Here is a 16,301-nt window from a genome sequence, read left to right on the forward strand (position 1 = left end):
ACCTATGTGCAAAGCACGTCGGTAGAACCAGTCTCGCGTAAGCGTACGCGTAATGTCGGTTCGGGCCGCTTCATCCAACAATACCGCCGAACCAAAGTATGACATGCTAGTAAGCAGTATGACTTATATCGCCCACAACTCACTTGTGTTCTACTCGTGCATATAACATCAATGCATAAAACCAGACTCGGATGCCATTGTTGGGTAACGTAGTAATTTCAAAAAAATTCGCACACGGAATATCATGGTGATGCATGGCAACGAGAGGGGAGAGTGTTGTCCACGTACCCTCGTAGACCAAAAGCAGAAGCATTAGGACAACGCGGTTGATGTAGTCGTACGTCTTCACGATCCGACCGATCAAGTACCGAATGTACGGCACCTCCGAGTTCAGCACACGTTCAGCCTGATGACGTCCCTCGAACTCCGATCCAGCCGAGTGTTGAGGGAGAGTTTCGTTAGCATGACAGCGTGGTGACGATGTTGATGTTCTACCGACGCAGGGCTTCGCCTAAGCACCGCTACAGTATTATCGAAGTGGACTATGGTGGAGGGGGGCACCGCACACGACTAAGAGATCAATGATCAATTGTTGTGTCTCTAGGGTGCCCCCCTGCCCCCGTATATAAAGGAGAAAGGGGGTGTGGCCGGCCAAGGGAGAGGGCGCGCCAGGAGGAGTTCTACTCCCACTGGGAGTAGGACTCCCCCCTTTCCTAGTTGGATTAGGACTTGAGGGGGAAGGAGTGGAGGAGAAGGAAGGAAGGGGGGGCGCTGCCCCCCTCTCCTTGTCCTATTCGTACTAGGGGGAGGGGCACGCGGCCAGCCTTGCCTCCTCTCCTCTCTTCCACCTAGGCCCACTAAGGCCCATTTGATTCCCGGGGGGTTCCGGTAACCTCCCGGTACTCAGGTAAAATCCCGATTTTACCCGGAACACTTTCGATATCCAAACATAGGCTTCCAATATATTGATCTTCATGTCTCGACCATTTCGAGACTCCTTGTCATGTCCGTGATCACATCCAGGACTCCGAACGACCTTCGGTACATCAAAACATATAAACTCATAATATAACTGTCATCGTAACGTTAAGCGTGCGGACCCTACGGGTTCGAGAACTATGTAGACATGACCGAGACACGTCTCCGGTCAATAACCAATAGCGGAACCTAGATCCTCATATTGGCTCCTACATATTCTACGAAGATCTTTATCAGTCAGACCGCATAACAACATACGTTGTTCCCTTTGTCATCGGTATGTTACTTGCCCGAGATTCGATCGCCGGTATCTCAATACCTAGTTCAATCTCGTTACCGGCAAGTCTCTTTACTCGTTCCATAATACATCATCCCGCAACTAACTCATTAGTTGCAATGCTTGCAAGGCTTGAGTGATGTGCATTACCGAGAGGTCCCAGAGATACCTCTCCGACAATCGGAGTGACAAATCCTAATCTCGAAATACGCCAACCCAACAAGTACCTTCGGAGACACCTGTAGAGCACCTTTATAATCACCCAGTTACATTGTGACGTTTGGTAGCACACAAAGTGTTCCTCCGGTAAACGGGAGTTGCATAATCTCATAGTCATAGGAACATGTATAAGTCATGAAGAAAGCAATAGCAACATACTAAACGATCGTTTTCTAAGCTAACGGAATGGGTCATGTCAATCACATCATTCTCCTAATGATGTGATCCCATTAATCAAATGACAACCCATGCCAATGGTTAGGAAACTTAACCATCTTTGATCAACGAGCTAGTCAAGTAGAGGCATACTAGTGACACTCTGTTTGTCTATGTATTCACACATGTATTATGTTTCTGGTTAATACAATTCTAGCATGAATAATAAACATTTATCATGATATAAGGAAATAAATAATAACTTTATTATTGCCTCTAGGGCATATTTACTTCATAAAGAGTGTCATCGAATTTGTGTGTGCCCACGTCAAAGATATAGGGTGGCTGGCCTACTGGAACATGAGAGGAGATAGGTTCAGTTTGTATCTGTGGCATGGATACCTACCTACAGCGCTCGACTATCGGTGTGTGTTGGGGGGGAGGCCTTATTAACTATAGAGGTACAATGGCTGGTATATGTGTGGAGGAGGAGAGAGGCCTACCTTATGTATTAAGGGAGATCGATCGGCATCCATGCATATGTATAGGAGAGGAATAATGTTGGGAGAGGGACAGACCAAGAGTGTTGGAGGGGGTGGTTGTTGGTGTACAAAGTAGGGGCTCTCCTTTGTACCCCTTTACTTCTACACGGGCAGTCAGAGCCGCGCCCGCGGCCGCACTGAGCAAGGCAGAGGAGGGAAGCCGGAGCATGAGATGACCGAAGCAACGCCAAGGCCAGAGGCACAGAGAGCAAGAGGGCGAGGTGGACTCCCCCGGCAAGACCCTTGCCGGGGCAGCCTCCGCGGCCCCGGCAAGAGCCTTGCTGGGGCAACTTGCCGAATGCCAGCAGAACGCGCCGCCCTTGAGCCAAGGGGTTCCAACGCCATCACCCACATCGGAACAAAGTCTCGGGAGGCACCTCCATGGTGGCATGCAGATATTTGTGGAGATCATAAATACACAAGATCAGATGAGGACTAGAAGACGACGATCCTTGGCAAGATCCTTGCCAAGGAAATCCATGAGATCCCCGGAAGATCCTTGCTAGGGACGACCGCGGTGCCACAGCAAGACCCTTGCCGGGCCCCAAGCAAGACCCTTACCGAGGACATCTACGGGGCCGCAGCCAAGCCCACGTCTGCCAAGACTCCACCACCGCTCCGATGCAGCTGCTAGCTCAACCAGCTGGGCAGGCATCTACGTGGCAGCGTGCGGCCTCCACACCGACTCGGCAAGCACCTGCATGGTGGCATCCAGATCTTCATGAAGACTCCACCACCACGCCAGCCCAGCAGCCAGCCAACATGGCACTACAACGCCTCGTCAGCTCGGACGCGCGTCGAAGCCAGGCAAGGCGGCGACAGCTGGGACGAGCTTCCTTGCCATCCCCAATAAAGCAAGAGGGGCATGTCGGTAGCGCATTAAATGCGTTTGTCCGACGGTGCCAGAGGATAGACTCAGCCACTATACACCTTTCCACCTCCTGTGTGCCACTGTGGCGACCCCTTTTTGGCTATAAAAGGAAGCCCGAGGCGTACTAGAGGGGGATTCAGATCTTTGGAACTAGACATACACCGTAGCTAGTTCAAGAACACTCAAATATACATCAAAGCAGGACTAGGCTATTATGCGTCTCCGCGGCCCGAACCTGGGTAAATGATCCTTGTGCTGGCCGCCAGACCTACTCTTTGCACAACCCCGTGCCCGCCAACCGTAGAAGGGATCCCAGTGATTCCATAGGTGTCGTTTCCATCGACATCTTTGGTGCGCCAGGTAGGGGACGCATTTGTAAAAATCCGGTCTAGCAGTTGGTTTAGTAATTCTTCATCGCCATGGCTCCCAAGAAGAAGACGATCACATTGATCGGTTCGTCGGGGGCCGAACGGCCCGTACCTGTGCGGGCGAATGGTGGGGCGGTCACGGGCGGAAGCCGAGGCACGGCCCGCGAAAACCCGCATTGCTCTGGCAGCCAAAGCCTGGCCAGTGGCATCGTTCGTGCGCGATACAAGGGGCCGCACGCCACCAAATCCAAAGACGGAGACGGCCCCCCCGAAGGCGGCGCGGGGCCCTCCAGGGGCGGCGTTGTGCCACCCACGGGCAGCGCGGCGACTTCCGAGGTGCCTACACCGGCGCCCAGGACGCTTTCTTCCCAGGTTGTACGCGGTGAGTAGCGTCACCATGCTGGTGACCTGGGCGCCACCATGGGAAGAGTCCTGTGCGTCATTCGAGGGACATAGAAGGCTAGCGTGGACGCCAAGGCGCTGGCAAAAATGGCGCACAGCCGCCAGGCCATGATAGAGTCCCTTCTAACGTGGTTAGAAGTCGGAGCATGTCACGGTCCACGCAGCTTTCGCCACCACCCACGCCAACAGAATCTTTGGCGTGCGCGTAATTGCTCCTAGACTTTTCTCCCGCTTCAGAAAAGCTCGACGAGTGAAGAGCCACCGACGGAACCTCATTGGCGTTGCCAACAAAGATGAGACGCAACCAGCGGGGCCCTTAGGCCGGCGCTCCGTCGAATCACCGCATGCCATTGGTGGAAGGACCGGAGGTGCTGCGGCCACGATGCACTCTCCTCCTCCACGCCAGCCACCGCAGGTGCCGGTCCATCGTGATGATGGTTGTGATAACATCTCCATAGCATCGTCCAACCCACGGACCCATCGCGATCAACGCCAAGTTCTTCGGGAGCGAGCCCATGAAGACGCTTGAACCACCATCGAGCGCCGGCGCGACGCACGCCACCAGTCAGATAGGCAGGCAGGGTCAACTATGGACCACCCAGCACCAGGAGGCTCTGGCGGCCTACCCTATGAGGTGGGTTGCCCAACCTTTACCCATGAGCTGCGGCAGTTCCAGTGGCCCTCCCACTGCACGTTCAAGCCCGATGTCAGCGAGAAGTACAACGGCAAGACCCATCCGTCGGAGTTCCTTAGCATCTACACCATCGCCATGAAAGCTGCTGGAGCTCACGACGATAAGGTGCTTGCCAATTACTTCCCATTGGCACTCAAACCCAGTGTCATGTCATGGTTGATGCACTTGCCGGCGGATTCCATTTCTTCTTGGTCGGATTTGTGTCATGAGTTCGTTGGCGCCTTCACTGGAGGCCACCAAGCTCATGGCCAGGCGAGCGATTTGCATATCATCCCCTAGAAGGAAGGTGAAGACCCGCGCAAGTACATATAGAGGTTCAGCCCGGTACAGTACAACATCCCAGATGTTCATCCCGCTGCCGTGATCAGCGCATTCCATCAGAATGTGCGCAACCGCAAGATGCGTGAAGAGTTGTCGATGAACAAGGTTAAAGATGTGGGCGAACTTTACGTTCTGGCCGATAGGTGTGCCTGAGCTAAAGAGGGGAGGAAGTACCCTGGCGAGGACGCCGGTGCGGAAACCATCTCCACAAACGAAGACATAGCCACCTCAACGAAGAAGGACCGGCGCCGCAACAGGAAGCGCAAGGGCAAGGCCATGCTTGCCGTCGAGGGATCCGGGGACACCGGCGTTGCCAAGAAGGCCAAGGCAGATGACTCTGGCTAGGAAATTTTCGGGTGCGCCACTTGCCGGTCCTTGGCAGCTGCCGACAAGCCAGGAGGCTCCCACAAGCAATACTGCAAGATCCACCGGACCAAGGGCCACGACCTCCAGAACTGCTGGCAAGTCGAGCTGCTTACTGAGAAGCAAAAAGCTGAGTATGAGAGGCGGGACAAGGAGAAGGGCCAGGATGGTGCCGAGGGATCTAGCAAGAAGCGTGGCGGCCAAGGAGGTCACCGCGGAAAGGATAACCAGCAAGAGAGGCCCGCTTGGGGCCGCGACAAGAGGCAAGGAGATGATGATCATGACGAAGAGAAGGAGTCCGGCGAGCATGAGTTCCAGAAGGCTACGGAGGCCATGTGCGTCAACGGTGGCACCTCGCTACACACCTCTCACCACCAGCTCAAGCAGTGGGCGCGTGAGATCACAGCAGCGGAACCATCACTCGATGCTCAGAAGCTACTAATATGGTCCAGCACGCCTATCATTTTTGACACCAAGGATCACCCTGATCGCACAACTACAGTCGGGTGTTTGCCGTTGTTGGTCTCGCCAACAATACGCAACCTCAAGGTGACGCAAATGCTAGTTGACGGCGGGGCCGGTCTGAACTTGATCTCGCCCGTTGTGATCAAAAGGCTGCAGATTCTTGATGGAGACCTCGAAAATATAGGCAAGTTTCAAGGGGTCAACCTGGGGAGCACTCAGCCTAAGGGTAAGGTCACGCTGCCCGTGACGTTTGGAGGCGAGTTAAACTACAGGACAGAGAGGGATGTTTCGATGTAGTCAAGATCCCCTTACCCTACAACGGGATCCTCGGCCACCCGGCACTAGCCAAGTTCATGGCGGCGTCACATTATGCCTACAACACGCTGAAGATGCATGGGCCGATGACCATCATCACCGTCCCCTCTGACAAGAAGGACGCACTGGTCTGCACCAACCAACTGTACCGGGAAGTAGTTGCAGCGACTGCGGCCAAGGCTCTTGCTCCTGCCGCTGGAGCCCCAGGAGGGAAGAAGACCGGCAAGACCTCTCGCACCCACTCCGGCAAGTGCACCTCTTCGGAGCGTTGTGCTCCCGTCGAGGACGTGCCAGAGAGATCCACCGTCAAGAGCAAGAATTCTAGAGCTGCACCACCAGAGACCAAAAAGGTGTCCGTCAAGGAGGATGGCATGGGAGGGGCTTTCACCATAAGATCCACCCTAGATAGCAAATGGGAAGGCGCGCTCGTCACCTTCCTGCGGGCGAATGTCGACATGTTTGCATGGCAAGCATCCGACATCCCCGGCGTTCCCAGGGACGTGATTGAGCACCATCTTGTTGTCTATCCTCATGCGCGACCCGTCAAGCAGAAGGTCAGGAAGCAAGCTTTGGAACGGCAGGAGTTCATTACAGAGGACATCAGGAAGTTAGAAGTGGCGGGCTTGGTGAGAGGAGTACTCCATCCGACGTGGTTGGCCAATGCGGTGGTGGTGCGCAAGGCAAATGGGAAGTGGAGGTTGTGTATTGACTACACAGATATCAATAAGACTTGACCCTAGGACCCTTTCTTGTTGCCGTGCATTGACCAGATTGTTGAATCCACGGCCGTGTGTGATATGTTATCATTCCTTGATGCCTACTAAGGATACCACCAGATCTTCATGACAAGAGAAGACGAAGACAAGACATCATTCATCACCCCATGTGGCACGTATTGCTTTTTACGGATGCCTTTCGGGTTGAAGAGTGCTGGCTCAACGTTTGCAAGGGTAGTCCAAATTGGTTTTGAACCCTAGCTACATAGAAATATGGAAGCTTATATGGATGACATAGTGGTCAAAAGCAAGGACAGGGCAACACTTGTACAAGATTTGGAAGAGACGTTTGCAAATCTGCACAAGATCAACCTCAAGTTGAACCCTGAGAAGTGTGTCCTCGGCATTCTGTCTGGCAAACTTCTCGGGTTCTTTCTGTCACAGCATAGGATCGAGGCGAATCTAGACAAGATCAAGGCTATTGAGCAGATTGAGGTGCCCAAGCGGATCAAGGATGTGCGTCGGTTCACTGGCTGCATTGCCGCCATGAGCAGATTCATCTCCAAGTCTTCTAAGCAGGCCCTTCCCTTTTTCAAAATCTTGAAAAAGGCAGGCCCAATGGAATGAACCCCAGAGGCCGAAGCAGCGCTGCAGGATTTGAAGAAATACCTCTCCTTTACACCGATACTTGTTGCACCCAAACCACAATAGCCATTGCTACTGTATCTGGCGGCAACGAATCAAGTGGTCAGTGATGCACTAGTGGCGCAGAGGGAGGTCGACGAAGAGGCAGTGGCAACGGCAGGACAGGAGGATGGCAAGGCAGAGTTCCCCCGATAGGGCCTGATGCCGGCAAGGCAAGGCCCCTGGCAGAGTCTGACGCTGGAAGGACAGGGCCTGCGCAACCAGACGAAGTGGTGCAGAAGAAGAAAATGATGTAGCACCCGGTTTACTTTGTCAGCTCCCTCTTGCAGGGGGCAAGGTCAAGGTACTTCGGTGTGTAGAAAATGCTCTTCGGCCTCCTTATGGCCTCGAGGAAGCTACGTCATTACTTCCAAGCACACGAAATCACCGTCGTCACCCGCCTCCCGTTGCAACGGATATTGCATAACCCAGACGCAACCGGGAGGATTGTGGAGTGGGTTGTGGAACTGTCGACCTTTGGTTTGAAGTTTTAAAGTACTTTGACAATCCAGAGCAGGGTCTTGGCAGAGTTCTTTGTCGAGTGGACCTCAACGCCTGACGAAGAGATCCAGGAGACCAGCCTCCCCGGCAAGGAGGCAAGTCACAACTGGATTATGTACTTTGACGGGGCTTTCTCGCTGCAAGGCACTGGTGCTGTAGTGCTGCTCATTGCACCCACTGGAGAGCACCTCAAGTATGTAATCCAGATGCACTTTCCAGGGAGATGTCCACGAACAACACTGCTGAATACGAGGGGTTGCTTGCCGGTCTCAGGATCACGGCAGACCTCGGGATCAAGAAGCTCATCGTCAGGGGCAATTCACAGCTTGTCGTCAGGCAAGTAAACAAGAATTTGAAGGAAATATACCCTAGAGGCAATAATAAAGTTATTATATATTTCCTTATTTCATGATAAATGTTTATTATTCATGCTAGAATTGTATTAACGGAAACATAATACATGTGTGAATACATAGATAAACAGAGTGTCACTAGTATGCCTCTACTTGACTAGCTCGTTGATCAAAGATGGTTATGTTTCCTAACCATAGACATGAGTTGTCATTTGATAAACGGGATCAAATCATTAGGAGAATAATGTGATTGACTTGAACCATTCAGTTAGCTTAGCACTTGATCGTTTTAGTTTACTGCTACTGCTTTCTTCATGACTTATACATGTTCCTATGACTATGAGATTATGCAACTCCCAATTACCGGAGGAACACTTTGTGTGCTACCAAACATCAAAATGTAACTCGGTGATTATAAGGGTGCTCTACAGGTGTCTCCGATGGTACTTGTTGAGTTGGCATAGATCAAGATTAGGATTTGTCACTCCGATTGTCAGAGAGGTATCACTCGGCTCTCTCGGTAATGCACATCACTATAAGCCCTGCGAGCAATGCAACTAATGAGTTAGTTGCCGGATGATGCATTATGGAAACTAGTAAAGAGACTTGCCGATAACGAGATTGAACTAGGTATTGAGATACCTGCGATCAAATCTCGGGAAAGTAACATACCTGATGCGGAGCATCCTACGGGCATCACCATGTCAAGAGTCCTTTTGGCAAGTGACACGTGCGACATCTACTTCACATACACAAAGGTGAATCATCTCTACACATGCTCACTTGACCCCTTCGAGGATGGTATACTACTTGACACCCCTCTCGTGTGCATGCATAGGTATTGTCGGAACTTCACAGATGACGAGGTGGAGTGCAAGCGCCAAGGAACACCTACACCATCCACGAGGGAAGCATGTAAGAGAAGACGGAAGAAGAAGGAGTTGAGGAGTCTACAGCGACCGGACGATTGGACGCTACCGGACGTCCAACCCTCTACAGCCACCGGACGACCGACGAATACCGGACGTCTGACAAGTCCCAGGCACTGGACGTCCGACACTTACCGGAAATCCTGTGCCACCGATCCCAAAGCAAAACACCGAACGACCGACGTCAATCGGACGTCCGGCGCCACCTGTCCCGAGAAGAATCAGTGGACGTCCGACGCGCGCCGGATGTCCGGACAGTCCAGAGCCACCGGATGTCCGAACCCCACCAGTCGCCCGGTACTTGCCTATGCGCAGCCGGGCCTTTGGCCTTGTATCTCTCTCCCACTTACCCCTTCGTGGCTTAGACTATAAATAGACCACCCCTACCTCCTTTCTAGGGTTAGAAAAGTAGTAGCTCATTTAGAGATAGAGCTTTGCTCATCCATTACGGATCTACTCCACGAGAGAGACCGCGACCCCTCTTCGGAGAAGATCCACCTTGGATTCAAGACCCCCTTGTGGGAAGATTCTTCTAGGATTCAAGCCCCCATCTCCTTTGGATTTGGGATGAACTCTACCATCAAGACCTCCTCATGCAGATGAACCTTACCTTGTATCTTTCCCTTTGTTGTTCATGTACCTTCTAGATATTCTGTGTTTGATTGTCTAGTGGATGTGTGATTGGACTTGTTCTTGAGTGTTTCCCCTTGTGTTTTCTCTTCGTTCATCCCCGTGTTCTTCGTGTTCTTCGCGGGATCCGCTCCTTTCGTGAAAGATCGGCCATATAGGGTTCCACCCTACATCATCTTGGTATCTAGAGCCATGTTGATCACGATTTCGGAGCCTCCCCTCTTCGTTTTCTAGCCTAATTTTGTTGTGTTCTTCCCCAATTTCGAAAATCCCCACCAAAAATAGCACCAATTTTTTTTGTGATTTGTTAGTTTGATGAATTTTTGTTGGATTTGATCCATGGATTTGCTTGGTTTCAAGTGGATCTACCATATCCCCAAGTTTCCCCATCTTTCACCCATGAAATCTCATAAATTTTGACCCCAAAATCCCCAAATTCCGCCCAAAATCGCGCCACGTATTTCGCATCTCGCGTTGACCCCGACCCACCGGACGACCGACACTTTACGGATGTCCGGAGCCCCTGGAACGACCAGACGTCTGACCTTTTCCGGACATCCGGAACACCTAACCCGAGCCAAATTTAAGGATTTCCAAGCCCGCCCGGACGTCTTCCCCCCGGACATCCATCCTTTTACGGACGTCCGTAACCTGTAGTTTCAGACTTCGGCTGATTCTTGTTTCGGCCGTAACTAATTCATCCGACCACCGATTTTGAAGTTCTTTAGCTCGTTTTGAAGCTATTGACATCCCCCTTCCCACAAAAATACCACCAAAATCATTTGACTCCATAAAATTTTGACAATTTTGATATCTTTGCCTAGGGCTTCCACCACATCATCCGCTACACCACCACCGACTTCCGCAACCTAACCAATTTTGTTCCCGATCACATTAGTGGTTGCTTGAGGAGTGATTTTAGTCTCCTAAGGTGTCTAGGCTACTTAGGGATGGTTGTTTCTTCATCAACCAGCACCACCACTTCCGCATAGGCTTACCAACCATACACTTCTTCCACACCGACTTAACCCAATTTTGTTTGTGTTGTGAGTTGTGTCTCCTAAGGTGTTTCGGCTATTTAGGGACCGTGCTTCCAACTCCGACACCGTGTATAGTCCACCACCTTACCCTCCATTTCCGCATTGCATACTCCACAACCCATCATTGCATTTCTGCAATCCCTTTGAGCTTCCGCAACCACCACCGCATTCCCGCTACCACCATTTGACATTTGACATTTGAGATTTTGAGTTCGCGGTTTTTCTGTTTCCTAAGGTGTTTTGGATACTTAGGGACGAGTATCCATCATCTTGGTATCTACATCAAGAACACCGCCACTCATCATCTCCAAGGACGGTAACCTACATATCATCTTGGTATCGTGGTATCCCTCCATTGTATATTCCCTTGCCATTGCATTAATAACCCCTAGCCCATTTTGCATCACTTTCCTATCGAGACTAGCCTTTGAGTATTTCCGGCAATGTTACTTGTGGACATTACTGATTTACACCATACATTGCATACATACCATACCATATCGGTATCATCTGGGTTTCGTATCATCTCGTGTGCCAAAAGTTTGTTCCCGCATATACACAATTGCTACCTTGGTTTGTGCATTTTGCAAAGTGCCCAAAAAAAGAATAAGCTTTTAAGCAAAAGAGAAAGAGCAAAGAAGCTTGTAATCAAGTTCCATAGCATCATACCACATTGCATATAAGATTGTCATATCCGAGCATCTTGGATCATACCACCGAAACATCATACATATCTAGCATACTTGGGATAGAAAGCTCATAGATTTTGCATCTTATAGGTTGTGCACAAGTGTCGTATCCGCCTATAGAGCAATCGTGCTAGCGTCTCTTTTGAGTTGCGCAACACGAGCATTTTCCGTGGATTCCACATTTTGTGCTCACTCCTTGGTTGCACGACCCCATTTATCTATCCGTGTGTGTGTTTCCGTGTACCACATATTGCTATTGGTCTACTTGTTTCACTTGTGAATTTGTGAATCTCTTTCAACATTATTGACTCTTGCTAACATTTTGCATTAAATTTTGGTGCCACTATCCTGACCGAGCTACTCCATAAGCTTTAGCTAGTAGGTGTGAGTGAACAAGTCCGGTACCAATTCCACTATTCTTTCATCCCACATTGAGTGAAACGGAATACATCCTCAACTTTGGGAAAAGGTAACTTGGTATTGTTTATCTCAATTCCTACTCACCTCTACTCGAGTCTTGTGATGGATAGGCAAGGTATTTCATATTCGGTCTACAACAACAATGACGAGTTCGATGCCACGAACAACTCCAACGACGCCAAAATGCAAGCTCAAATGGAGGAGATCAAAGCCCTCATCAAGTCCTACAAGCGATCTTCCTCATCTTCGAGAAGACGCGCAAGAGCACATGTCTCCGAGCTACCATCTCTGGCAAAATCACATCGGCATTGACATCATCACCAACAAGGACGTGAAGGTGAAGAGATCAACACCAACAACCACTCAACGACTTCACCATCTCCCTTGGCATCTTCGCCAAGCGACTTCAAGGAATCTTCGCCTACGGACATATGGCATCTTCGCCCACAAGCACCTCAAGAGAAGCTCCCCAAGCTCAAGTCCGCGACTTCCACGAGCTACTACGACCTTGACATCGACCACGTGATTACTTTCTATAGGACTCAAGAACCCGAGGAGTATATCGAGTGGGAGCATTTGATGGACGACTACCTCAAGCTACATCAAGTTCCTCCCGAAGATCAAGTGAAGTGTGCCACAAGGAACTTCCACGACTACGTGTCCACATGGTGGCTTCATGCACCTTCGGAGACATACGACATGAGTTGGCCCAATACGAAGAGAGCTTTGCAGCGAGAGTTCGTGCCTCCAACCTACATGGAACAACTTCTACGCCAATTGGAGAACACCACCCAAGGATCCAAGTCCATCGACGAGTACTTCAAGGAGATGAAGAAAGCCTTGCGATGAGCCGGCATGGACGACCCCATTTCTATGAAGTTCGACTTCATGATGGTATTTCACAACGACATCTCCAAGACGATCTTCCTCGAGAACTACAAGTCCCTCGACGACAACTACATTGGTGCTCTCAAGGAGGAACAAGAACTCATGAAGGCCAAAGCTTCTCTACCCCAAGCTCACTTCGCGATGACCAAGCTCCATGAGAATGAGCATGAGGCTATTACCACCATGATGTCCAAGCCCAACGAGCTCCAAGACGATGCTCCCAAGTTTGACTTCACCGCCATCCCTCTTTGTGGCATTGATGATGCTGAGTCTACTTCGACTCTTCTTCAAGATGGTGCGGTGACGACTACGACTAACCATCAAGGACCAAGCTTTGTAGGCGAGCGACATGGTGACGAGCAAGGATGATGCTTCCATCTTCAGAGGCGAGATTGATGATGGCCATCTTTGGCCTTCATCCATGGCGACGGTGATGAGATGGTTCAGCATGGGATTTCCCCTTTGACCACGCTGACGTATGATGACTTGCGTGACTTTTTCCACCATATTGAGAGTGAGAGTTACTTCACCACTAGCCCCATATATGATGTGTTGCCACAATTCCCATGTGAGGAGAGCCACAACCCCCATCACTTGAGTGAGATGAGTGACTCCACCATACGTGAGATTGAGTGCACCTACCTTGAGGGAGTGAGTGAACCACCACATAGAGAGAGCGTGATAGTTGATAGGGCATGTGAGGCCATTTGCATTTACAACAACTTCACCTCTACCTCTATTGTGTCTTCTCATTTGGTGCTAGGTCCCATCTATGATGATGCGCCGATTGGCGATGGTTTCGTCCTCCCTTTGGACAAGACGATGGCCATGGTGGAATATGATGCACCGCCCACATGGTTCCATCAAGATAAAGATGACCACCATTTGGCCTTTCCCACCTCACCTACACGACATGAGTGGAATGACAAAGATAACATAGGTGAAGGTGATGCTCTAGTCCCACAAGTGGACATTCTTGACATTGATTGCTTGCATGATGCTGATCAACCTATTACCATGCTTCATGCTAGTGTGACTTCCCCATGCGATGATTTACCCATTTGTGATGAGTTTGATGATTGCCATGTGGAGTCTATTAGTAGTGATGCCATGTTGCATAGGATTTCTTGTGACAATTCTTTAGGTCACATCATGTTTGCCAATTCGCTTGACTTGTCATATGCTATGCATGAGATCAACTATATGTCATATTTACACTATCTTCATAGTAACTATGCATATACCATTAAAATAAACCCAATTTGCACATATGGCATAGATGACAAGCCCATGGTTATTGGAATTTGTTTTTCTTGTGATGATATTGATGTGCTTCCTTTGCATCATTTATCTCATATTCCATGCCATGAACACCTAGCTTCGGATATGCATTGTTTTGGATATTGTCCATTTTCTCCATATGATGTTTCCAATATTGGTCATGAGGAGACCCCCATAGTTTCCTCATACATTTTATGAGATTTGATCCCTCCCATCCATTGCATGATCCCAATACTCGTGTGCACAATATGCTCCCCATGAATAAAAATGCTATTGTTGTGCCTTATACTTGGATGCTCAATTTGCATCCCCATCGTGTTGTACACGATAACTATTCTTTCACGATGGATGACATGTTCTTATACCATGTATCCAATTTCTTTGAGCGATGCTTATCATGAGCTAACTCTCACGTGCACACACACATCATGATGGATAATGTGTACATTTACCATGCATAGAATTTCTTTGGTTTGTGTCTCTTTCGCGTAGGTACCCATGAATACTTGTCAACCTCGCAATCCCACGAGTTGACAAAACGAGCTCTAGAGAGCAATGATGACTTGGGATCCCATGGATTGTCTTTCCCACCTCTCTCCTCGCGCAAAGACTTCACTCATTTCTTCTACATGGCCCTCACTTGGCTATGGGTTATTGTCCATTATATATCATTTGCCCATCTTGCCATGTACACTTTGCATGATATGATTATTCCTATGCCTTTGCCATGCATTTGTGACCCATGCTTTGCATTGCAGATGATGATTGATTCTACTACTTGTATGTGTCTTTGCAAGCTTGGTGGAGATATTGCTTGCCATTTCCATGTTTTCTTTGTACCCCATGCCTATGATGATACTTTCATCTTGCTTTGTGTTCGTGCTTGCGATATGTCATGTGCGTTGTCTATGCCTATTATTTCCTCTCATGACATGATTGCCATGATTTACTCTAGTGTGTTGCATCTTTGCTCCACTGGTTTGCACGACTTGATTACTATGATTGCTTGCCTTGTTGCATCACCGATGATTCATACTTTCTCCTTTCATGCGGTTGATGACAACGTCCATGTCACATGAGTTGACCATTCGAGCTCTTGAGAGCGAGACTCATACATTCGACCACGACACGCTTCTACACCACCTTTCGTACCATTTCGGTAATGTGAAGAATGCACAAGCACATGCCTTCCAGTGTTTTTTTTCCTTGCTCATTTTGAAGGAATCACTAGATGGTGCGACATTGGAGAGTACCCACTTCAAGCTTGAAGATGATGACTACTTGGTGAACGTCCCCTTCTACACGGCGAAGCCATCTCTTTCCCATGGTGATTTGGTTTTCGATCCGAGGTCGGATCTTTCCCAAGGGTGGATAGATGATGTGGAGAATCCTAAGAGCATCACCATGTCAAGAGTCGGTTTGGCAAGTGAGACATGCGACATCTACTTCACATACACAAAGGTGAATCATCTCCTTTACACGTGCTCACTTGACCCCTTTGAGGATGGTATACTACTTGACACCCCTCTTGTGCGCATGCATAGGTATTGTCAGAAATTCACGGATGACGAGGAAGAGTACAAGCGCCAAGGAACACCTACACCATCCGCAAGGGAAGCATGGAAGAGAATACGAAAGAAGAAGGAGTTGTAGAGTCTAGAACGACCGGACGACCGAAAGCCACCGGGCGTCCGACCCTCTACAGCCGCCGGACAACCGACGAACACTGGAGGTCCAACAAGTCCCAGGCACCGGACGTCCGATGCTTACCAGAAATCCGGTGCCACCGATCCCGAAGAAAAACGCCGGACGGCCGACGCCAACCGGACGTCCGGCACCACCTGTCCCGAGAAGAATCAACAGACGTCCGACACGCGCCCGACGTCCGGACCGTCCCGAGCCATTGGACGTCCGACCCCCACCGGTCGTCCGGTACCTACGTGTGCGCAGCCGGGCCTTTATCCTTGTATCTCTGTCCCACTTACCCCTTCGTGGCTTAGACTATAAATAGACCACCCCTACCTCCTTTCTAGGGTTAACAAAGTAGTAGCTCATTTAGAGATAGAGCTTTGCCCATCCATTACGGATCTACTCCACGAGAGAGACCACGACCCCTCTTTGGAGAAGATCCACCTTGGTGTCAAGACCCCCGTGTGGGAAGATCCTTCTATGATTCAAGCCCCCATCTCCTTTGGATTT

This window comes from Triticum urartu, chromosome 2A, assembly GCF_056163025.1.
Source record: "Triticum urartu cultivar PI428250 chromosome 2A, HENAU_Tu73, whole genome shotgun sequence".
Taxonomy (NCBI): domain Eukaryota; kingdom Viridiplantae; phylum Streptophyta; class Magnoliopsida; order Poales; family Poaceae; genus Triticum; species Triticum urartu.